Genomic DNA, 25511 nt, shown 5'->3' on the forward strand with positions numbered 1-25511 from the left:
GCTAATGAATGAAAAGAATCCTAAAATGTACAGTAGAACATGCAATTGGTTTGACAATTGTGGTCTCTTGTTATAAATTTAACTAAACAGCAATAAATGGAGTAAAATATTTTGTGATTCTATGTTATGATTGCATTATGACTTGGATAATGATATTGCATCTGATTTGTACTCTGCAGTTGAATACCAATTTTATTGTTGATGAGGGTAACATTGCAGGAACGCTGATGGTATAATTCTGTTCTGCAATATTAAATGTGTGGCACAGCAGGAATTTGGTCTTGCTTCGTGTCTTTGTATGTTGACCCATTAGCAAAGGGAATATTTGTAATGATAAGTTAATAAATTTGTTTTCTATTTCAAGAATTTAAATTTATACCAAATGATTACAAATTAATTGCAATGCACTGCCATTTTACAAATGCACTTTACTTTTGCTTACAATAATTTAAAGGATAAACTGCAAATGTGGCATTAATAGTATATGTGTGACTGTCCCTCATATCCATGTGTGGATATTATGATATGACTTTCATACACCATATTTTCATTTTTGGATTTTCTTTACATCCTGGATAGAGGTTTTTTTTCAAGTTAGGTTTTGGTTTTTGCAATATTAGATATGTGCTTCATTTTAATTGATTTTTAAGCAAAATATTTCAACTTAAGCTCCAAGAAGCTCTGACTTTATACATGCATGCAAGTTTGATTTCTTGTTTTATTTTAATTCAATTATAGTATCAGAGGTGTGCATGTTTGTGAACAATTTAGAAATTTAGAAGCATGAAATGGCCAGCTGCATTTGAGCATCAAAATATATGCCCAATATCATCAGTGGAGCTTTGTGTCCCTGGCTGCTGCTTTTTGTTGAGGTCGGGGTTTGCCCAAAGTATCCAAGATTTTCTTTAACATCTGTCTCTGTGATGCACATCTTGGCTTGCAATAATATAAGAAATAGGTGTAGGAGTGGATCAAACGTCCCAAAGGACCTGCTTTACCGTTCAATATCACAGATGATCCCTGGCCTTAAGTCCACTTTCCTGATCAGATCCTTTAACCCACCATTCCCTGCAAACAATCTATTGATATCAGCCTTAAATATTTTAAAGGACTGAGCATCCACAGCTCTCTACATGAAGCAACAAAGACAACATGTTTCATGGAACTTGGAGTGGATAAAAATGTCAATAAGAATAATAAATTGTTAGAATAATAGATTGTAAGAATAATCGATTGTAAGAATAATAAATTGTTCCGCTCAGTAGCGGAATATTTATCCTGAGGATTTTGGGGCCCCTAAATTGTAGATGCTAAGATTTAGGTTTGTTATTCCATGTACCGAGATACAGTGAAAAGCTCCAGCCAAAGCAAGCAATCTCAGTATCTGTACTGCTGAATAGACAGTAGGTGCAGGAGGAGGCCATTCGGCCCTTCGAGCCAGCACCGCCATTCAATGTGATCATGGCTGATCATTCTCAATCAGTACCCCGTTCCTGCCTTCTCCCCATACCCCCTGACTCCGCTATCCTTAAGAGCTCTATCTAGCTCTCTCTTGAATGCATTCAGAGAATTGGCCTCCACTGCCTTCTGAGGCAGAGGATTCCACAGATTCACAACTCTCTGACTGAAAATGTTTTTCCTCATCTCCGTTCTAAATGGCCTACCCCTTATTCTTAAACTGTGGCCCCTTGTTCTGGACTCCCCCAACATTGGGAACATGTTTCCTGCCTCTAACGTGTCCAACCCCTTAATAATCTTATACGTTTCGATATCAGTCTTTCAACATATGATAGTCCCGCCATTCCGGGAATTAACCTAGTAAACCTACGTTGCACGCCCTCAATAGCAAGAATATCCTTCCTCAAATTTGGAGACCAAAAGTGCACACAGTACTCCAGGTGCGGCCTCACTAGGGCCCTGTACAACTGCAGAAGGACCTCTTTGCTCCTATACTCAACTCCTCTTGTTATGAAGGCCAACATTCCATTGGCTTTCTTCACTGCCTGCTGTACCTGCATGCTTCCTTTCAGTGACTGATGCACTAGGACACCCAGATCTCGTTGTACGTCCCCTGTTCCTAACTTGACACCATTCAGATAATACTCTGCCTTCCTATTCTTACCACCAAAGTGGATAACCTCACACTTATCCACATTAAACTGCATCTGCCATGCATCCGCCCACTCACACAACCTGTCCAAGTCACCCTGCAACCTCATAGCATCTTCCTCACAGTTCACACTACCACCCAGCTTTGTATCATCTGCAAATTTGCTAATGGTACTTTTAATCCCTTCATCCAAGTCATTGTCTAGAACATTCTGTGAATCAACAAGATCACGACTCATTCATTAAAATTGTAGGGAATATGGAATTATTCTACTCAATGACTTCTCAGATCATCTAATTCTGGTAATGAATCCAGTGTAGCTTTGTTGTCCCATCACCAAGGGAAGTATAGATACCAGTAATCCAAACCAAGCCCTTTCCCCAGCCATGCTAAATACTAATTTTTATGTCAAGCCCAAAGCACCTGGCTTTTCTAACTGTGCACTATATCTACTTGTCAATTGTTTTGAAAAATATATAAATTATAGCCATAAGAAATCAGAGCAGAAACACTTGTATGGAGGGACAAGTATTTTAGGTCTGTGATGCTCAATAGGTCATGAAAGGCTACTGGTCTAGCTTAGAAGATTTACTCTACTTCCTGATCTGCTGTTGTTCCAACAATGTCTGCTGTTATTGTTAACTTTGTCTCTCTTGCACAACAATCCATTGGTACATCTTATCTCGTTTTCTAGCAGTATAATATATTTAAAACTGTTTCCTACCAAACTAAGCATGCTTGCAATTGCCTTCATTATACTCCATCTGTCACCTTGCCCTATCTCACTGAGCGACCTTTGTTGGACTCTCACAATTTCACATATACCTTTCTCAATAGACAATTGGTACCTTCATCCAAGTCATTGATGTAGAGTGGAAATAGATAAGGTTGACCTTTGTGGTCTCTTGGAATTTTTTTTCAGTTTAGTTTAGTTTATTGTTACGTGTACTGAGGTACAGTGAAAAGCGTTTGTTCTGTGCTAACCAGTCAGCAGAAAGACAATGCATGATTACAGTTGATCCATTTACAGTGTATAGATAGATGTAGATGTATAGATTGACCTGTTCATTCCTACTTTTATCCTTTATTCAGTCCTCTATTCAGGTTAAAATATTACTCTAACTCTGTGAGCCTTTATAATGTATAAGCTTGTCTTTATGTGGCAGCCTATCATATACCTTTTCAAAGTCCAGATGCAGTGCATTTACTGGTTTTCCCCGTCATCCCATTATTACATCCTCAGAATTTATCACGCCCTTTCATAAAACTCTGATTCTATCTCATTGTATTATGATTTTCAAAATGCTTTGTTGTCATTTCCAGTATTTCCTTGACAACCAGCGAAAAGTACTACTGCACTGCAATGAGAGTTTTAGTAAAATTGTGATGTAAGTAGTCTATTAGCATCACAGTTTGCCAAGAGATTGTAATGAACAATATGGTGTAAAGTGAAAAATGAGCTAGAAGTTGATAAACAATATAGTAATGCTTGGGGGTTTCTGCCACTCACTTGTGGGGCCACGGAATGATTTTCTTGAATGCATGATTTTCAAGGTGTCTTGCATGCAAGCCACATGAATCTTGAGCCCTCAATGTGTTTGTATATAGTGATCATGTACGATTTCAGAATGAATAAGCATAATCCCCATCATATTAGGACTCTAAAATCCCTGGATCTCTGAGAACAACAACTTTAGTAGTATGGCTGGGCTGGAAAAAATTTGGGTACCACATTTCTCCAGCCATGATAAGGCATTGTGGCATTTGAGCTGGATACCCAAGGGAAGCATTAAAGCAGTTGGGGTACAGAGGCCCCCAAACTCCAGTTATTCCCAAATGAATACAGATGATCTTAATTGGAGTATTAGGAGGCCTCTGAGTGATCAGAGAGGATTTCATGACTGACTTTGGTGGTGAATTCTTGAAGGTTCAGTTAAGGACTGCTTTTTAAACAACTTATCCTCTTTAAAACCTGGTTTTCCATTTAAGATTCATTTCAGTGTTGCTCTGGCAGCAAAACTGTACACTGATTGGCATTACCACTATGTATCTGCTATGAAGATACATCACATGCAACATTGATTTACGTGGTGCCAATGGCACTGATCTCTGCATGGGTGCATCACATGCAATATAGATTTGGATTGTACTTGCATTTTTCAATTGAATGTTACCTTAAAATCATTAACATAGCCTATTAAAGAACAGTGCTGTGCCACAGAATGTATAAGGCAATTCTGCAGGCACCCTATTCTACTTATGAACCCAATGTAATTTAAAAAACAAATCTGGTTCTGACTAGAATTCAAAAAGGATTCAAAACAGTATGTTAGCTTGCACTGAAATCCTTATGTGAATCTGTAATGAGCTTCACATGTGTTTGCTGTGAACCACAGTTGCTATTTGTTTTCCTTACTTCAGTGCACAATGTTGCTTCAATTATATCGATTGTAATACTTCTGATTTTTCAGTTTTGTCGATATAGGGGGAGGGATGAGGTACATGAAATCAATTATAAACAAGAAAAATGTTCCACGTTCACTTTGCATGTTCGTTGCATTGTTGGACTAACCAAAGTTTTACTAGGAGAGAGGTTCTTTTGACTGAGACTTGTCTATTGTAGCTTAATAATTTTTCAGAAAATAAATTGTGCAGATCTGGAAAGTGGTGCAAATAAATATTTATTAAATTTTATATCGATAAAATTGCCTGTCATAAATATTGGAAAATTTAATGATTCACCACTCCTTTGCATTTGCTGTTACTGAAGTTAGTTGGCCTTGACAAAATCAGTGATGGATCTTTACTACAGCTGCTTCCCATAATGCATCTCATTAATACATAAATTTGCAGTTATTTAGTCTCTGATTAAATGGAGGATTTTTGTCCTGTGTACGAAGGAACATGCATTCTGACTCACTGACGGACAGAACTTGCAGTTTCTGCACACTGAGGCTGGTTTCAGTAAAACATGTAGATGTTAGTCTCGTGGAGATTTACATCAGAAATGATGCATATCGAAAACTATCGTAAGTATATTTTAAGTGTCAATGAATTCACGTTAAACTCAGTTTGAAATATTTTGTTCATGTTTGTTGCATCTACAACTTTATTTAATAATGTGTCAATCTTTTTAAGATGTGATTAATGGATGATGCATCATTGATTATTAATCATGTACCCTGAACCCTTGGAATGTCTTGGGGGCACTGACCGTTTTACGTGATAAAATCTGTGACCTAGGCAAAACCAGCATATAATTGGGATAGGCCTAATCTATCTCAACATTCATAATTGTAATCTATAACAACCTTAGAACTTGTTCCAATTGGGGGAAAAAAAGTATACAGTATTGGGTTGTTAATATAGTACCAAACCAAATGACATTACCTAGTACAGACAATTCTGAAAAACTACCACTATTATTAAACTGTTGAACATAACAAGAAAAGAACAGTACATTTATTCTTGAAATGTAATGCATTTTTTGTGTTCGATATTTAAAATGCAGCCAAAAATTCTTTACAATAATTGTTTGATTCCATGAAAGTCATATTGATGAGTAATTGTAGGGAAAGAACATTTTTGCAAGGGGTTGGTAGACTTAATGGGCAAATAACCAGCTTTAGCAATGTGAGCACTCATGGTATAATATCGCAAATCAACTGATTGGATAGCAGACTGCAGCAAACCCTTGCTAGTGTTATCAAAAATAACGAATAAATGAAACAAGAATACATTTTTTAAGTTAATTTATTTTTGTGTTGGAGTGAATTATAAGGTAAACATATTTCAAGATTTGGATAATTGTGGTACACTGCAAAAGCTTTGTGTTTTGAAGAGTATTATTCTCAATAGCTGCTCACTTACAACATAGCCCTTTTATCTCTTAATCCTTTTTATATAAATTTTATTGTTTTTTCCAAGTTGTTTTCCAAAAAACTACAAAGACTATCCATAAATGCAAAGTGCCACTGTTGATAAATCAATAAGTCAGTTTTCTTTTTTCAGCAAAATAATATGATTTGCTTCAGTAAGGTAGCAAAATCACTGAGCTCAGTGAACAAATGTTACATTTAACCTTGTCATTTGTGAAAGACTTGTCACAAATTAATAGATTTAAAAGTATCTCGCTCTGACTAACACCAGATAATAGTTTTTTTCAACAATAGAGTTCACACTGCAAATTATGAAGTGCATTATAAAATTAAAGTTTGTATAAGACAAATACAATAAATCAATAGAAAAACTATAACTGAAATTGTGTCAGTCGCCTGGTATACTTGAGAATAATTTCGAATAAATATAACAGCCTTATTTGTAATAAAGATTAATATTTGATGCACAGAACATAAATTCATTTAATCTAGCACATGATAAACAAAATGAATACCTTTGAAAATGTGCCCATTGCATTTCCATGTCTTACTGTGTATTTAAGCTACTAATTTTATTATTTGCACTTAGCCATGATAAAATGCAAATAATAAAATTTAGCCAAAAATGTTTAATTTAATGTAATGTTATTGCAACCATTTGATGCAAATAGTTGCATATTTATCCCTGTAATATTTTACGGGTTGGTTGAAAATTTTGCTTGATTTCTTTAAAGCAGCTTTTACCATTCAGAAATTGAACACTTTTTATTAATATTTTTCTAATTGGTTAATAAATTGACTGATCGCTTGAATGTTGCCACAATTGTTTTCTTTTGTCAATTCTTTTAATGGTAGAATGTAACATAAAGATAATCATGCGAGCAGCCTATTTTGTACAAAATGGGGATACCAGCTTCTAATTCACTGAAGCAGCCCAATTTAAGACTCGTGAGCACTATTGAGAAATATGACTTTCACAGTTGTTGCACACTGCACGTAGTGGTGATGCTGCATCACAAAATTGTTAAATGATGCAGAAGTACAGCTCAACTAAACACCTGCCAGACTTGTTTGTCATGTGGATGATTGGCAAACAAAGCCAATGCTTCAGACAAAACCAAATCAGGCAAAACTAAGATCTTAGGACCATTAGCTAACCATGCATTTTAATTGGTAGTTGATTATTAGCAACTAAACAATGAAAATATTGTTAATTGAATCCAATAAAATTTTGCTACATTTAGTATAAAATTCATCTTTGCAGAAGATTTTAATTTTTTATATTTATTCTTAGCAGTCATTTATTGTGTTGTCATGATTTGTGCCTTGGGTATTATTGGGTATGTCCAAACCTATTTGGGGTTTAAGATTTTCTAGGCAGAAGTGCAACTTTTGAAATAATACAGATGTGTTCTGTATACTATAATCTCCAAAAAAGGTTATCTGCTCGACTACTTTCAGATGTTATGCTGCTTTATTTGCTTTTAATGTAGATTCCTCTCTTGCAGCTGCCCTCTGCAAAGGCCATTATTTTCTGAACCAATTTGTAGGTTCTGATGCAAGAATATATTATAGCATTCTGAGCAATTTGTTTAGGAACCCAAGGTCCATCGGTAATATTTCTCTGTGGCTGCATGTTGGTAAATTGTAGAAAAGGTTGAAATTAGTTGCTGGTGTAAAGAATGGCCAGAATATATTTGGCTTTTTACCAACAAAGACCATCTTTTCTTCCAAGGTATTGTTAGAACTATGTTGCGTGTCTTTATCTAAATTCCACAAATGCTAAGTAAGTATGGCAATATCTGTAGAGCAAGAAAGAGTTAATATTTCATCTGTGACCCTTCTTTGGAACTAGCAAAGAGAAAAAAACAAGTTAGTTTTAAGTTGCAGAGAGGGTGGGGAGAAGTGGTTTTGATAAACAAGTTATCTCTGATTAGTTGAGACCAGGATTGTTGAGTGCTTCCACTGTTAATAGGGTCATCTAGTTGATGTTAATGAGGGGAGAGAGAGAGCAAGAGATCAAGTAAATGTAATGTATATATGTGAAAATTGTAAAATGCAGGTCTGAGCATTTCTTGAGATCGAAAACCAAAAGGAGAATGCTGAAAATGCCAAGATGATCTTTAATAGCTGAGTCAGGTAGCTTTTAAATCTGCCAAAATCGTGTTCATGGTTGTCCTTGACTTTCTAATAACTTTCAAGACTACTAAAAACTAAAAGATCTTAAACATTGAAAAAAAGTGCAGCTATATAATGTTTAGTAGCGCTAAGTGACTTACTTGGCACTTAAGAGGGCTGTCACTAACACTGTGTGGGACTTGGGTTTGACTGGAAAAGCAGTTGGAATCTCTGAACCATGGATGACATTATTCTGACATTATAAAGATGTTGATGCCGTGATGATTTAGTGCCTATGTGGACTGTGTTTTTGTGAGTTTTATTGCATTAGGTTATTTTAAGCAGTTGAAGGCTGTTTCACTTTCTCTAATGTTAAGATGTACAGGTCAAATAGAGAACTGTTCAGAGTGTGAATCCTTACTACCTTTATAACATGGAGGTGCAGTGGTTCATTTTTAGACTACATTTTTAGACTACATTTTAACGGCTGAAAATGACTAAACATGTACTTGCTTGGAATCAAACCAGGGAATCTTGGTCTATTTCACCAGTTGAAGCTTTAGTTGTAAAGTAAAATGTGTGTTTTTGATTGTATTATATATACTCTTTCTGAGGATTGTTTTTTTACAAAAACACCAACAAAAAGTGTTAATAAGGTTGAGGTTGCGCATCTGTTGCCAGGAGTTGTGTGTCTGAGCCCTCGGGTTCCTACCATTAAAACATTGCTTTTAACTGAATGTTTTTGATCTCAGGAGAGTAAATGGATGCACACAGAAGGCTCAGAGATTTTGTGAAATTGTCTTCACTGATAAGGAGTAGCCTTTTTCCTTTGTCTTGCTTTTCATATGCCTGTCTACTGCATTATGCATATTCTGTGTGACTGGTGTAAATCCCTGAACAGCTGACACATACTAAGGGGTTTACAATGCACTGCAAGTAGCTTCTTCATTTGCTGTTCATTAAATTAACATGTGTTGTGTTTTTTGGGGGGTTAAATAAACACAGATAGGTATTTACTGTTAGTTGATTTGGTTATAGTTCAGTTTTTGGTTAATAAAATGTTCACTGCAGGTACATATTCAAAATGATATGTCTAGCACACTAATACACTGACATCATTATATAATTGGGTTTATACCTTTTTTCATTTAAGACATTCTGAACTGCCATAATCATAAAGCTTGATACAATTTTACTTTGGTGCTACTGTTGTATTGGTTCTAGCTTCCCAAGACATGTCATACTATGATTAATTAGTAGATCATTTTTATTAAATAAAAAGGAGCAATGAAATTCATTAAAGGGGATTCATATAGCTCTATCAATTATTCTACATGTTTGTTTACATGAGAGAATTTTAATATAATTGTCCCAGTATAGTTTTGTGTTTAAATTTATATTGTCAGGGTACAGTCAAAATTATGAAGTCTTTGTCTTGGTTTTAAATCTCATTTTAATTAACTATTCACCAAGGCATTTGGAATCCTATAACCTTAAATTTTATAGGATTAGGCAGAATAAAAAATCTCAGTGCCAGAATTCTGAAACATCAATTAATTTTATATGAAAGGTTACACCTGATACATGAACTTGTTTGTTCTTTCCACTGATAACGTAAGCGTGTTTAACCTTGTCTGATCCTGCAAGCGGCATTGATATCACATGGTAAACCTTCATGAGGTAGTTGGGGAGTAAACCTATGTTATCCTGACCTAAAAAATATTCTGTTGCCTCACCATCAAGGCATCAAATGCACAATTTTATTGAAGGTTTCCAATTCCCCAGCATATGAAAAGAAAATTACCTTGAGACACAAGGAAATGCAAATGCTGAAATTCTGAGCAAAATACCAAGTGCTGGTGGAACTCAGTGAGTCAGGCAGCACCTGTGGGGGAAGGGATAGGCAACATTTGGGTCCCTCCCAGAAACATTGCCTATTTACTCCCTTCACAGGTTCTGCCTGGTCCGCTGAGTTGCTCCAGCACTTTGTGTTTTGATTTTAAAAATCACCTATTTTCTTTAGCCAGTCCAATTCCATTGAATGTTGGGCCGATACTGAGCAATCTCAGATTACATGCTCCTCCTTGCTGCCACAGGAAGCAATGTGCACGTAATTTCAGCCAGGATTAGTGTGATAAGTCTTGAAATAAAACTATTTGAGCAGAAATATGTAAAACTTGTATAAATAATGGCAAGCGAGTTATAATTGCTGGTTACTTAGATCGTGTGTCATCCACTATTTTAGAAAATATATGTAATTGTTACTCAAGTTTCAACTACCATTACCTGCCACACTTTGCCCCGCCCCTCCTCTCTTTCTTTTCTCCCACCCTACAATCAGTCTGAAGAAGGGTCCAGACCTGAAACATCACGTATCAATGTTCTCCAAAGATGCTGCCTGACCTGCTGAGTTACTTCTGCACTTTGTGTCTTTTCACAACATCTGCAGTTTTTAGTTTCTTCATTTCAGTTAGTCTTTAATGCTTCAAATAATTGTTTTATGTTATTCTCATTTAAATTGATTGAAGCTTCCTTTTTGACAAATTAAATTGCTTTATTGATTTATCTGATCTCCAAATTTATAAGGTCAGGGTGTGATTCTTATGAATGAGGAAGTGGATATGAGAATGGGTGGGTCATGGTAGATTTGACAATTATCATTTAACTTGAGTTTATGAGGCTGTTTTAAGAAAACATCACAGGATCGTCATGGTAGATATTTTAAACATTCATGAAAACCAATTTTATCAGTAGTTTTAGAATTTAAATGGGATTGATAATCCAAATATCTGAATAACCTGATAATCCCCATCCCCCAGAGAATCCAGTACAAAATCCTCCTCATAACCTACAAAGCCCTCCATAACCTGGCCCCATCCTACCTGACCGACCTCCTCCACAGGCACACTCCCACCTGCACCCTCCGCTCTGCCGCTGCCAATCTCCTATCCCCCCACATCCGGACCAAACTCAGATCCTGGGGGGACAGGGCTTTCTCCATCGCTGCTCCCACCCTATGGAACTCACTACCCCAAACCGTTAGAGACTCCTCCACACTCACCACATTCAAAACATCGCTGAAGTCTCACCTGTTCAGTACTGCCTTCAACCACTGAAGGTCACCTCACCTTCTGTCTCCTTTCTCTGTTCATTTATTTATTTACTTATTTATCTATTTATTCATTTCCCTATGTTCTCAAAATCTCTGTAAAGCGTCTTTGAGTATATGAAAAGCGCTATATAAATAAAATGCATTATTATTATTATTATTAATATTACCTAAGACAGCTTTGTTTCTGAAGTGTGACCATGTGGGTGACCTTACTTTCGATCCACCATCTTACAGCTGAGATGCTGATGGCTGAATGATTTTTGAATTTAGAAATTTGCCATTAAATGAACCTGCACAATGCAGACTTGCCCACCTGAAAATGGAAATGCATGAGAAAGTGAAGCATTTTGATCAAAGTTCCCACTTCCATGTTTCCTATTGCTAATGTTCCACTTGCATTGATTGCATTTCCCTGGAAGGGAGGGAGAGATCGGCGGGTACTTTTTTGTCAATCAGCAGGGTGCTGAATTGCCTGTACACAAAACCTGAAGTGGTGTTCATTGCATGCACACAGGCCTGTAATGCACATGGGATTGCCATGTCATGAAGGTGGCCACTCCTGCCATTGATGTAGGCATTATTGCAAAAGTTTGTGATGTAGCGTTCAAGACCGATTCCTCCAATCTCTCTGCAGGTATGCACATTTTGGTTGGGATGACTGCCAGGACCACGCACATTCTTTGCTGCTACTCCAAAGGCATCCAAATCGTCAATAAACATCGAGATAGAACGCCAGTGTCTAGCTGAGCAGTGCTTGGACCATACTGCATTCACCACTACCAACTTCCCACAACTGCTTCTGTCTCCGCCTTCTGCTCTTGCTCATCTGTAATGTGAAAATCAACAGGTGAAAACTCAAATCTCTTATTGGAGTCATCGAAGTAAGAGCATTGAAGGCAAGGTGAGGGAAAAATGATTACAATCTTGGTGAGGGTAAATGAATTTTTTTACCTTGACAAGTACTTTCCTGTTGCTGGCAACTTCCCCTACTTCCAATGTAATTGAGATGTTAAAACTTGGACCCATATCAGATAACAGTCCTTGGTACCTGGCTGACGTTCTCAAATGGTCACTTCTTGTGCCTTTATTAGAATGGTAAATACAAATAGTAACGTCGCTTCGAACCAAATAAAAATCGTGAGTTTTGCTCTGACTGTTAGTATTTTTTATTAAAATCTATTTTAATAATGCCTATATTAGACCAAAACCAAAAAAATGGGTTAGTATGTGCCTGCAGACTGTAAATTTGTAATAACTTGGTGTACCTAACTTTATCAACAAACATCATTTGTCATTTAAATCTATTGTAGCAAGCTAATATATATAGGGATACGCAAGCTAATATATAAATAAAAATAAGCTTGTTTAATGTTGACTTGTCAGTCATTAGGAGAGCTTATTTTTGTACAGTGAAAATATTTATCTGAATTTGAACTTGTCTCTTTGCGTATCCCTAACTTCTCTAACCCATTATATGCAGTGAAAATAACATTCCAAATTTTAATCTATTTTTTCAAATGCCACAATTGGTATATTTGCAGTCTACAGATAGCATGATGGACTACAATTGCAGAACAAACACAAATCAATATAATGATTGGACTAATAACTGGTTTATTTTGTTTGAGTATCAAATGACCCACTTTATACAGGGTAATTTATGGTGCTAATTATGATCAGGAAATTACTCGGTTTTGGATACTAATTAAAATATTATTTATGTAAAACTACTAGCACATTCTTATATCTATACCTTAATGTTCACAAAACATTTTGGAGTATTTCCTATTTTTCAAGGGTATACAATTTGTTATTCAAACATTTTTAAATGCTTTTGCAACTTAAAAGGTGAACAGGAGGTATATCATCATATCATATCATATATATACAGCCGGAAACAGGCCTTTTCGGCCTTCCAAGTCCGTGCCGCCCAGCGATCCCCGTACATTAACACTATCTTACACCCACTAGGGACAATTTTTACATTTTTACCCAGCCAATTAACCTACATACCTGTACGTCTTTGGAGTACTTGACAGGATACAGCACTTTTATAGCAGAAGATGTCTCTGGGAATTGTTGCTTACAATTTAGTCCCAAAGGTATCAAAGAAAACGTATTTTGCAAGTAAAATGACTGCCTGCTCTGATTTACAGTTGAGCATCTTGTGTGTAGATTTGAAGAAGTTAAATCGCATGGGAGCACAATTACACAGAATATTTATAGCAAACATTTCATTTTCAAATCTATACATAAGCATGCAACAATGGGTGGAAGAGAAGGATTGTATCTGAATTTTAATGATTGCATAATTTAGACACATCTAAGTTAATTTTTTTTTTCCCGAAGTCATTCAATTTCTGTTTATAGAGGAGTAAAGATGTGGTTTATAATGCAAAGATTAAATTTCTTCATACATTAATTTAATATTGTATCTCAGTGACTTTTCATTTTTGAATATATTCCTTATGGCAGATTAGGTTAGCACCATTTAAATTAACCTTTGATGTGAGTGGGTTGAAAAAGAATAGATGGGATTGTGGCCACCATGTTAATAAAACAAATACAAATAACCTTGGCACGAAACTTCTTGTCCACACTCAGAATTAAAACGTAACCATTTTATAAAAAATTGTGTTATTTTATTAAGTTTTAGGTGTCTGGAATATCTTTAAAAAATGTTAGATTTATTTAAAATTGGAATTACATGCAATATGTGTAGGGGCACAATCATCCGTACATGGAGGTGACTTAAAATATATTTCATATAAATATGTACTAAAATCTGAGATGACCCAGCCATATGGGTGAAATGGGTTGCGATCTTTACTTTCAAATTAAAAATGCCAACCAAAAGACCTTAAAAGCAAAAAAGTCCTTAAAAAGCCAAAGTTGCCTTGGCCTTTTCAGAAGCATTATGTTGGATGTCCATTGTGTCACAAAAAATGGACCTGCTTTATGTGTGAATTACTTTAGTCATCGGTTGTAGTCATCGGTTCCATTTGCGAACACTGATAGCTTTCACTGATAAAAATGAACATCTGAAAACAATTTTGGATGTTAATTAAATTAATGTTTTTTTGTTCTTGAGACTGAGGTAACCAAAGAGATGAATGTAATAACTTAGATTTTACTAATATGAGGTTTTACTAATATCAGTTGCCTGAGTCCCCCAAACCTTGTATACCGCAGTCCCAAATTGAGTAACGATGCAATGACAACAGAGCCACCAACCATGTAATGCGATGATGGGGGGAGACCAGAACAATTCCTACTCACAAAACCTCTCTGTTAATAGCCAGCAAAGCCCCATTCCCAAGAAGTTATCAAAACTTTAAAATAGTGATACAGTTAAACATGAACAATTGTAATTTCACTGTTTTTAATTTAAATTAAAATCAATCAAAGTAAAGTTATAGAGTCATACATAGAGCTATACAGCATGAAAACAGGTCCTTCAGCCCAACAAGCCCATGTTCATCGGTCTGCTTACAACTGGCCCATATCCCTTCAAATCGTACATATCCCTGTACTTCTCCAGGTGTCTTTTAAATGTTATAATGTACACTCTGCCACTTTCTCTGATAGCTCATTCCATATATGCACCGCTGTCTGTTGCTCCTTAGATCTCTTTTAAATCTATGTTCATCATGATTTTATATACCTTCAGAAGATCACCACTCGGTTTCCCATGCTCCTAATGGCTCGCCAGTCCTATGGCAAATTTAACATGACACAGAATCTGAGAGCAATTTCCTCACCATAAACTCCATGGGGAATTTAGAGACTAACAGGGAAATGGCCAGAGGAGCTTGGCTGATATGTTTGGGACGTGTATTTTGGACATTCTTAAGGAAACTAATATTTCTATTACTTAGGTTGAAAACTGCCAACAGTTCCACATAGGATTGCTAATGTTTCCCGGTAAAATCCTTGCTAATGATATGGTTAGAGGGCTTCTTGGATCTTGTAGTAAAAATCATTATAACTGCACCTTTTTATATATGTTTACTGTTATGGATGAATTTTGGCAATTTTGGTATGCAGATGATAGTTTTGTAGTTGTGTGGTAATAAAGACATAAGCAGCAATCTGAGAAGAGAAGGTGCACTGTTAACACCCTTGACTTTGAAACAAGGGTCAAGGAGTTTTAAAATGTTTTCCAGCCTGCATCTTCCATTAGCAGAAATACACTGTGTCGAGAGCTTGATTATTGCAGATCCAAACTGATGACTTTGTTGCTGGGATTATCTCTTGTAGGATCAGCCATCTGTCACACTCTTGTTTAAAACGAAATTGTGCAGAAATGCTTAGAGTTCTTTTTTAAGCAGCTTCAAAATGTAACTGGTTTATTGCCATTAACATTTCAACAACGTTTTAAATTAAAATATTTTCATTTTTCTAAAATAGTCAAATTATATATTTTATTATACGTATTTGTATGAATAAGTTTAGTTAGAACCGGGAAAAAACCTTGAATTAGTAAATAATCTAATGACATTGTGAAATATAATGCTTAAAGTGACATAGAAGCATAGAAAATAGGTGCCAGGAGTAGGCCATTCGGCCCTTCGAGCCAGCACCTCCATTCAATATGATCATGACTGATCATCGAAAATCAGTACCCCGTTCCTGCTTTCTCCCCATATCCCTTGATTCCGTTACCCCAAAGAGCTATATCGAACTCTCTCTTGAAGCCATCTTTATTTTGAGAGGAACTGCATGAAATATAACTTTTAAAACAAATCTTGTATGATTATTTATAATTTTACATTGAAAAAAATTCTGATGTGAAGTTAAAAACTGAAATCCATTTCAACAAGTAAGACTTTGTGATTCCACTATGACAGTATAAATTCATGACATATCAATTTTGGCCCATATCTGCATTTCGTCATTGTTAATGCTGGTATTCATCAGTGAGTATCAAATGCAGAAGACAAATCTACCCTTTATTTTCACCTCACAAATGTCTGAGGTAGTTAATTCATGCGGCACGGTAGCGCAGCGGTAGAGTTGCTGCTTTACAGCGAATGCAGCGCCGGAGACTCAGGTTCGATCCTGACTATGGGTGCTGCACTGTAAGGAGTTTGTACGTTCTCCCCGTGACCTGCGTGGGTTTTCTCCGAGATCTTCGGTTTCCTCCCACACTCCAAAGACGTACAGGTATGTAGGTTAATTGGCTGGGTAAATGTTAAAAAAAAATTGTCCCTAGTGGGTGTAGGATAGTGTTAATGTGCGGGGATCACTGGGCGGCACGGACTTGGTGGGCCGAAAAGGCCTGTTTCCGGCTGTATATATATATGATATGATATGATATGCAATTCAAACATTATTTAGCTAGTTCCAGGATTCAACGTCATCATTTGTTGTCCATTAACTAAGTTCTGTCCAAAACCATCTTACAGCCAATCATTTTACAGTAGGTCTGGAGTTGAATTTAGGACAGGGCATTCAAGGATGCTTTATGCTTGAGGGTGGTTTGTGTTTCACAACTGTTATCATAAGCACATCCCTACACATATTCTTTTGATTTTGTGGATTATGAGTGCATTTCTTTCCCAACTCCTTTAAATTTGATTGTCCTTTGTTTTACCCCTGCATAACAAGCTCACTAAACTAGGAAAATAGAAACACAGAATAACTGAGTAATAATAGTTTCAAGTACAATGCAAAAGGGTGTTAAGATGTTGAATAGATTGTAAACTTCAGTGAAATGATCATTTTAGAATCTTTATTATAAGTGTTGACAAGAACTAAACCAGCAGATTATATTATTTGGAATCTGGAAACAGTAAAAATTTATACATTAAACTCATTTTTTTCGACTGGCTTGTTTTATTCCTATTTAAATAGAGTGCTCCTGAAACCATTAAAGCTCCATCTGTCAAATGCTGAGCTACGGTAACATGGCTACTGACTGCATATTCCTGTTGATGTGATGCTGTCAGCTGATCCTGTTATGACTTCCTTGAATTAGCATCCTATTTAAATACTGAAAATTGACTCAAAAAAGTACAGACGTCAGAATTTTTTAGCACACCTCAACTTCGTAGGAAGTAACTGGTACATTGTTTATCTCTTAATTTTCATGATTTCCCATGCATTCTGTCACTTCCTTCTGTTAATTTTTAAAATTTGTTAATTAAACTGTCAAAAAGTTGCTAATTTACAAATTAGCTCATGGCTTCAAATTTTAAGTTCCTAATTTTGTTCTCTTATGCATGAATGGCATTGACTAGGTTCTGCTCATTTTATTTCTTCAGTGTATTGATTTCATTTAAGAGCAGTAGCTTGATTCTTTCCATTTATGCTTAAGCAGAAAAAAATCTTTTTGGATCAAAGTTCTCTTAAAATAAAAGGCTCTTATCTCATTTCAGGTATCTTCTGTTGGTACTGAGTAAATGCATTATGCAGCTGGATGTAGACTTGAGCTCCCTCTAATCTAAAAATGCCTTTCTCTGACACTGAGCACCCTCTACTGCACCATTGTAATACTTTCATGAATGAATGAATAAGTTTATTGACCAAGTATGTGCATATACAAGGAATGTGCCTTGGTGCTCCGCTCACAAATGACAACACAAACATACAGTTAAGAATTAAGAATAAAGCAAATTTCACACTCAACACACACCAGCTTTGTTTTGTCTGAGTAAACTTTGCCATTTTAATAGTAGTTTTTAAGATGTTGGTTAAGCTATCAATTTATTTCAATTATGCTGAAGAAGATCTTTGTCAAATTGAAAGATCTGAATTATAACATTTTCCATACCAAAAACTATATTGTACCTCAATCTGAATGTTGACATCATGAAGTTGTGTGTAAGAAATCTACAAGTTTAGGAGGAAGGAACATTTTATTTTACTTTTGTTCTGAATCTAGATTTAAATCAATTATTCATCGACTGCGTGGATAACTAAATGCATATGTAAATAATTAATGTTAGCCTATTGCATTGTTCTGTTATTCCCAAATGGGGGAATAGGGAATAATATATTCTGATATTTCACCGTTTATACCTTGAGTTATCTGCATTATTTGAAAGGTAACTGCAGCTCTTGGTTATTGTGTCAATTTATACACATCAGCAAGTATTACGTTAGATCTCTAGTATCTGCTAGGAGAGCAGTTAAAGTATAAATAAATCACTTTAAAAATCCTGCATAAGACGTAATGGGCCATTTGAACACGGTAACCAAATCTGGTTTGTTGGCTGTTGACACCTTTGACCCCAGGGAAGAGTATGTATGTGGTTTTCGGTGAGGATGGAATTGAAATTGGTGAACATGGAAAGTCCCTAAAAAGGACCATTCTGTGGATCAAAGTAGAGAAAGACTTTGAATCATATAGGTTATGTGTTCAAGATGCTGTGCTCATTTTATAATTTTTGACCACTTGTGCATTTTCCGTTTTGATGGTTTTGTTTTGAGAATTATTTGTTATAATTAAGAAAGTTTCAGAATTTACTATTTTTCTCTCTATATTTAAGTTGGAGCTGGGATAGTGCTGGGTACAAAGTTAACAATGTATAAAAAGAGGAACATTCATTTTTTACTTTGATTTTTCTCATATCTTTCATCACATCAATGCTTTTGCAGTTTAAATGCATGATTGTTGATTAATTTGGTTTTAATAGCTAGGGATTCAAATGACAAGACACAAAATGAACAAAAAATATATTGTGGTGTCAGCTTCAACATCGTTTAGATAGAAAAATTGACAATTTATTTTCATCTTTTTGAAATGTTGGTATGGACATCCCTATATTGGTATGGAGCCATTTGTTTGGGAATAACTGTTATAATAATGTTATGTAACATTGAAAAACTGTTGGTTGTGGTAATGGCTCAAGTGAATTAGTGATTGGCCATTTAATCTCAGTTTGAGTTCAAATGTAGCACAGAATGATGGACGATAATTAACTTTGTAAATGAATGTGGGTAACCAATTCCAAAAAAAAAATTCTGCTGGACAGGAAACACATGACAAATTTGCCCATAATATAGTATTCAATTAGTGACCTGACTACGTGGGTGCACATGATGGTTGCCAAGGGAATAACACGAGCCATTACTGTTTTAAAGAGAGTACAAAACCTTCCAGCACTGGTTGGCTGTGCAACATTGGAAACAGAAGTGATAATGTTGTGCAAAATCCCCATTTGGAGGATTACTGAAGGCTGCTTGAATATTTGGTGAATTATAGCTAAACGTGTAAAATGCTAGTTATGCCATTGCTGCATTTCTGGTAACATTACAGGAAGACTGCTGGAAGATTACAGGAAGATGTCAGTCCCGAAGAAAGCTCAGTTAGATTGGAGTTGTTTTCTCTGAAACAGAGGGGAGACAATCCAGATGTCGACCTAGAGTGAAGAGGAAGAAACTGATTATCTGACCTGAGAAGTGGAATGGGGCATACATTTAAAGTAGATTTGGGTAGAGATATCAGGGGTTTCAAACAATTTGTTTCACATCCAGTGTGTGGTGGGACTCTAACTCTCTATCTGAAGACATGTTTCAGGCAGAAACATGCATATTTGAAAATTTCCTGGATTAGCATTTGATATACCATAATTTATAGCCAACAGAGCTGGAATGGGATTAGTCTCAATTGCTACTTTCACCTCACATCCATGCAGCGAATAGGAAGAAATTAAGGCATAGTGAAGAGGCCTATTTGGAAAGGTCATTTTGGGAGAAGTTGTGTTCTGAGCTGCAAGTGATGTGTTTGATAAGTGTTGAGGCTTTCTCTCAAGAGGTTCAGCGAGGAGGCTGAGCAGAGGGTGATATCAAGATGAAGAAAGATATTTAATTTTATAACTGCTTAATTTGAAATGCAGTCTGGATAGCAGTTTGGTGAGTGGAATGCTCCTCCTGCAGGAGTTTGGAAATTGGGGGAACTTCCAGTGTCCCCGAGGATGATACCTGTTGGAAGTGCGCACAATTGTAGCTCCTGATGACTGTCTGAAGGAACTGGAACTGCGATTTTTAGAGTTTTAGTTTTCGAGAGGTGATTACAAGTAAGGTGCAGCTGGGTGACCATCAGGAAGGGTAAAGGCAGTAGGCAGAGAGTGCTGGAATTCCCTGTGGCCATTACCCTCAAAATAAGTGTACCCTTCTGGAGGGGTGAATGGGGAGGATACTGATTCAGGAGAAAACACCTGCAGCAGCAACCAGGTCTGTGGCACGAGGTCTGGAGTAAGGTGTAGTCGGTCAGGGCTATAGTGATAGAGGATTTGATAGTTAGGGGACTAAGCAGGAGATTCAAATAGAATACGACAATGGTATGTTGCCTCCCTGGTGCCAGGGTCCAGGATATTTTGGAGCAGCTGCAGAACATTCTCAAGGGAGAGGGTGATCAACCAGATGTGGTTGTACACATTGGTGCTAGCAGCATAGGTAGGAAAAGTGATGAGATCCTACAGAGTGAATATAGGAAGTTAGGAAAGAACACATCTTCCTTGAAAACAGTCAAAAAGTGTTTGTTTAATTCTGTGTTTATTAGAGTCTTACAGCATGGAAACAGGCCCTTCAGCCCAGCTTGCCCATGCCGACCAAGGTACTGCATAAACACTAATCCCACCTGCCTGCGTTCGGGCCACATCATTCTAAACCTTTCCTATCCATGCGGGTGAATGCTCCATGAGTGTCCTAGATCACCATCTACCTGACTGGATGACCACAGTATGTCAATCTACAGAACTGTGTCTCGGGCATGTTCGTGAGCAACACAGGGGCCCCACAGGGGACGGTCTTCTCGCCCTTTCTGTTCACCATCTACACCTCGGAGTTCAGATACAACTCGAACTCCTGCCACCAACAGATGTTTTCAGATGACTGCAATTGTGGGCTGCATCAGTGAGGGGGGGGAGGGGAAGCTGAATACAGAGGTGCAGTCAACTACTTTGTTGAGTGGTAACAAGACTCGGGTGTTAGTGATGGACTTTAGGAGGAGAGGAACACCCCTGTCCCCAGTCTCCATCAAGGGTGTGGATGTGCAATTTACCAAGGAGTACAAGTACTTTGGAGTTTACCTGGACAGTAAACTGGACTGGTCCAGAAAAGCTGAGGCACTGTATAAGAAGGGACAGAACCGTCTACTTTCTGAGTAGGCTCCGTTCTTTTGCAGATGTAGACTGATTCCCCTTCCCCCACTCCCCCTCCTCCCTCTCTAATCTTTGCACATCCCCAATCCTGGACTTTCCATTAATTTCATGCATCTTCTTGCGTTTAATGACTGTTGGCAGACCAATTTTCCTCCTGGGATAATTAAAGTTCTATTGTTTTGTACCTGTCCAAATGTCTTTTAAATATTGTTATTGTTTCTGCCTCAACTATCTCCTCTGGCAGCTCATTCCATATACCCACCACCCTCTTGTGAAAAAGGTGCCCCGTCAGAATCATATTAAATGTTTCCCGTCTCACCTTAAACCTATGTCCTCTGGTTCTTGATTCTGGATAAAAGACTCTGTATGTACCCTATCCCTCGTATGTTCTTGTCTACCTTTATAAGATCACCTAGCATCCTCCTATGCTTCAAGGAATAAAGTCCTAGCCTGCTCAACCTCTCTGTATAGCTCAAGCCCTCAAGTTCTGGCAACATTCTCATAAATTTTCTCTGCATCCTTTTCAGCTTAACAACATCTTTCTAATGGCAGGGTGACCAAAACTGAACACAAAACTCCAACACTGGCCTCACCAGTGTTTTCTACAGCTGTAACATAACATTTCAATTTCTACATTCAGTATCCTGATCACCTGATCTATCTGTGATGCCACAAAATGCAATACTTCACATTTATTTATATTAAATTCCTCTGCCCAACTGATCAAGATCTTGCATAACCTTTGATAACCATCTTCTCTATCTACAATACCACCCAATTTAGTATTATCTGTAAAGTTACTAATCATGCCTTGTATGTTCTCATCCAAATTGTTGATATGAATCACCTTATTCACCTTTTATAAATTCTCCCTTCTCTCTGGAAGGAATCCAAATTTGCCCTATTCGTTTTTTTCCATTTTACAAACTACGAAAGCGCTTAATCTGTTTCATGTTCCTTGCCAGTTTACTAATTTTTGTTCTACCATTTATTCAAATTATCTTGGTCATCATTTTAATTTGAAAACACATCCTTCCATAGATCGGAGTGGGCTGTAAAGCTTCTTAATCATCGTCTGTCTTCATTTCAGTTTTGCAGTTTATTTTGCATCAAGATTTTATTCTACTGCTGCTGTTTTTACTTCTTATTTTGAGTGGGGTCAAAATGAATTGTTCAAAAATAAGTTGAAAAGGTCATCCCTGAGTGCTGCAGAATTTTGCAATTTTTTTTAGTCCACACCCAAGTCTGAGTAATGCACAATATTTTCTTCAGGAAATGAGCAATATTTCATTGGGAAATCTAGTCAGTGGGTAAGAATCTGTGATTCATGGGTGTGATTGTCCATGTAAAGTCTTCTAAAACCTGGATATTGTAGATCAGGAATTAAATCAACCCTAAATTTTAACTCATTTTTCACTTAAAAAATGCTGTGTACTTTGAAATTTGAATTCTTCATTTTTGTACTGTGCCTTAGTCCTCATTCAGTTCCCTAAGATCTTGGACAAAAGTCAAATTTAAACTAGCAGCAAAGATAATTAATGAAAGGTCTTACAGAGCCAGCCAGCATCTCCTACTGTGGCCTTCATCCAAGAAGATTATCTCTGGCATTCCTAGAGTACATTGTGGTAATCCAGAATGCAGTTAATTGCATGTAAATATATTTAAAGAAGTAATAGCCTTGAAGCTATAAGTAATGTCCAGAGACCAGTATTACATATAACGCATGTTACAGTAGATGTAATCAGAAGTTTCTGTCTTTGTATACAGACAGAAATCAATGATGCAAAAAAATTACACATCAGCCTCCCTTAATTTTGCTGTGGTGTGACAGATTCATGCTCACTGATGTTAGGTTTTAGTGCTAAGCAATTAGGTGGGAGTATTTCTTTTGATTAAAGAAGCAGTGCTTCTGAAGCAACTTAATGTGCTGGCAAATAAAACAATCGTGTTGCAATATTTGGAAACAATGAGATTTTTTTTTTAGGCCAACGACCACATAGCTGGTTATCTTGGCAATTTGGTTATCAATATGTTTTCATTATTTTTAATTTATAGAATCAATTTGATATAATTGAAAACTGCTCGATTTTGTTTTGTTGAAGTCAAATGCATGTTCCATTTTAAATTGTGTAGTTCTGCTTTCTTGCAATTTGTGTAGTGATTTTGGGCATTTTACTTTGGGGGGGAGGAGGAAGTTATGTTAAATTTGTTTCATAGGCAAGTGATAATTATGAGCACAGCATTGTCAAGATTTCTATCAATGCTTATTTGCAATTATTTTTCATCCAACGATAGTCACAAAAATAATTATAGAAACAGGAAAATATTATCAATTCAATTTTTATCGTGACCCCTAATTTTATGCACTTTATTTGGAAGAAATGTCCTCCATGTATCTACCAAGTCAAGTTCTGATTATGAATTGTGGTACTGTTGGACTTTTTCCACTCAAGTCACCATTTTGTTTTTGTTTATTTAATGATCGGACCAATAGCTTAAAACATCTGGGCCAGGACCTTGATCATTCAGGTAAAAAATATAGCTATATCAATTAGTGTATGAAGGAAAATTACACATTTAAATAGGTTATTATGCAAGATTGTGTAAATAATTTGATTGATTACTCCTGTTTATCCTATTTGGGCTTTTTTTCAACTGAGTAATTTTCTTCCCAATTGCTTTTTTGGTGTTTTATATATTGGGCCATTCTTAGTCACGTGCGTGACAAAAATTGTGGAATACATCTCTTCTAATTCTGAAAGCATTACAGGTATATTGTTTTGTACTGTATATATGACTTGTATATGTCGAAATTTATCAAGTGAATTTTTTATATATTATGCTGATAATGTTTGTTTAGGGTAAGAGGTCATATATGACTGGTCATGTGTGTGACCATGTAGGTCACACCCCTGACCAGTCATATTTGACCTCTTACCCGAAACAAACATTGTCAGCATATAACATATAAAAATTTCACTTGATAAACTTCGGCATATAAAAGTCATATATAATGCACATGTTCGACATATTTTGCTGTAAGAATATAATTGAGTCGATCATTACCCACCATTATTCATTTGCAGCAACTTCCTGTGACCATACATGTACATTTAAACATGAAAGTAACGATGAAAGTCAGGAAGTTGCCATTTGATATGTTAATTTGTTCCAAATTATGTGCATAGACAACATCTTATCATCTTGGTTACTGTTTATGTAGCCAGAATAGCAAGAAGCTCATGTGCTACCTCACCAACATACCTTAAATATCAAATTATTGAGCTTGTCCCTTTCAGTTTGTTCCTACCTAACATTGGGGAAAATTACATTTACTTTGAAATGGCAAAAAGTTTTACAAATTAACTTCAGCAAGGGTGGAGGCCAATTCATTTAGATTTTTGTTTCTGTAAGAGTTATTTTTTAAATTACATTTCATTTCATTTTTTCCTGATTTAAAAAGAAATCCACCTTTAATCCCATTTTTCTTTCGCTTGCGTATGTTCTGCTATCTGATCATGTCTTTTCATTGTATTCTTATTGGCCTTTCACTGATTGAAAGTCTTGTAATCATTAACTGTTTGGTCTGATTGTTGAACAAGATGACATTGCTTTGCCTCATCCATACAGAACTCGGATATTCTGTGGAGAGCTCAGTTTTCCATTTGACTACTGAGTCATCTAACTTTGTAAATCACGTTATGGTGTGGTTTCGTTGTTTTTTAATGAGGATCCAAACTCCTTTATGTAGCCAGAATTATCACAATTTTTATAAGGGGAAGCTATCACCACAAATGATCGTCAGTAAAAGATCCTCATATTTTTGATCCAAAATGATATTCATTTCAAGAAAAAGTACTGGAGATTAATTGTAGAAAAGGCTAGGAATGGAGCTACTAGCCAAAAAAAAAACTAAAATTAGGGAATATAATATTTAGTTAAAATAGTTTTTCTTTATTGCTGGCAACTCTTCTCATTTAATTAAAATGTAGTTTTCCATAGTACAGGCAGTCCCTCGGTTGCACAAAGGTCCAGTTCCCGAGAACTGTCCGTAATTCGATTTCTCCTTAAGATAGAAACATCCGTTTTCGATAACCATCCACATCATATCGCTCTACATATGGTTGCTATAATTCTATCATTTCATCCTAACATTGCCCATAATTAAACTCATGGGATATCCA

General features: G+C 36.3%; 1 protein-coding gene across 3 annotated transcripts in view; it reads left to right on the forward strand.

The window, feature by feature from the left end:
• baz2ba (bromodomain adjacent to zinc finger domain, 2Ba) overlaps positions 1-25511 on the forward strand; it is a 185235-nt gene that overhangs the window by 67212 nt on the left and 92512 nt on the right. Inside the window, exon 3 of one of the 3 annotated variants that reach the window (XM_078403833.1) lies at positions 11853-12145. The exons of 1 other annotated variant lie outside the window; for it this stretch is intronic. The gene's annotated coding sequence lies outside the window, so the exon portion shown is untranslated. The remainder of the gene's footprint in view (positions 1-11852; positions 12146-25511) is intronic. One more of the 3 variants, XM_078403835.1, reaches the window with a different exon arrangement.

The sequence above is a fragment of the Rhinoraja longicauda genome, chromosome 8 (genome assembly GCF_053455715.1).
Source record: "Rhinoraja longicauda isolate Sanriku21f chromosome 8, sRhiLon1.1, whole genome shotgun sequence".
Lineage (NCBI taxonomy): Eukaryota > Metazoa > Chordata > Chondrichthyes > Rajiformes > Arhynchobatidae > Rhinoraja > Rhinoraja longicauda.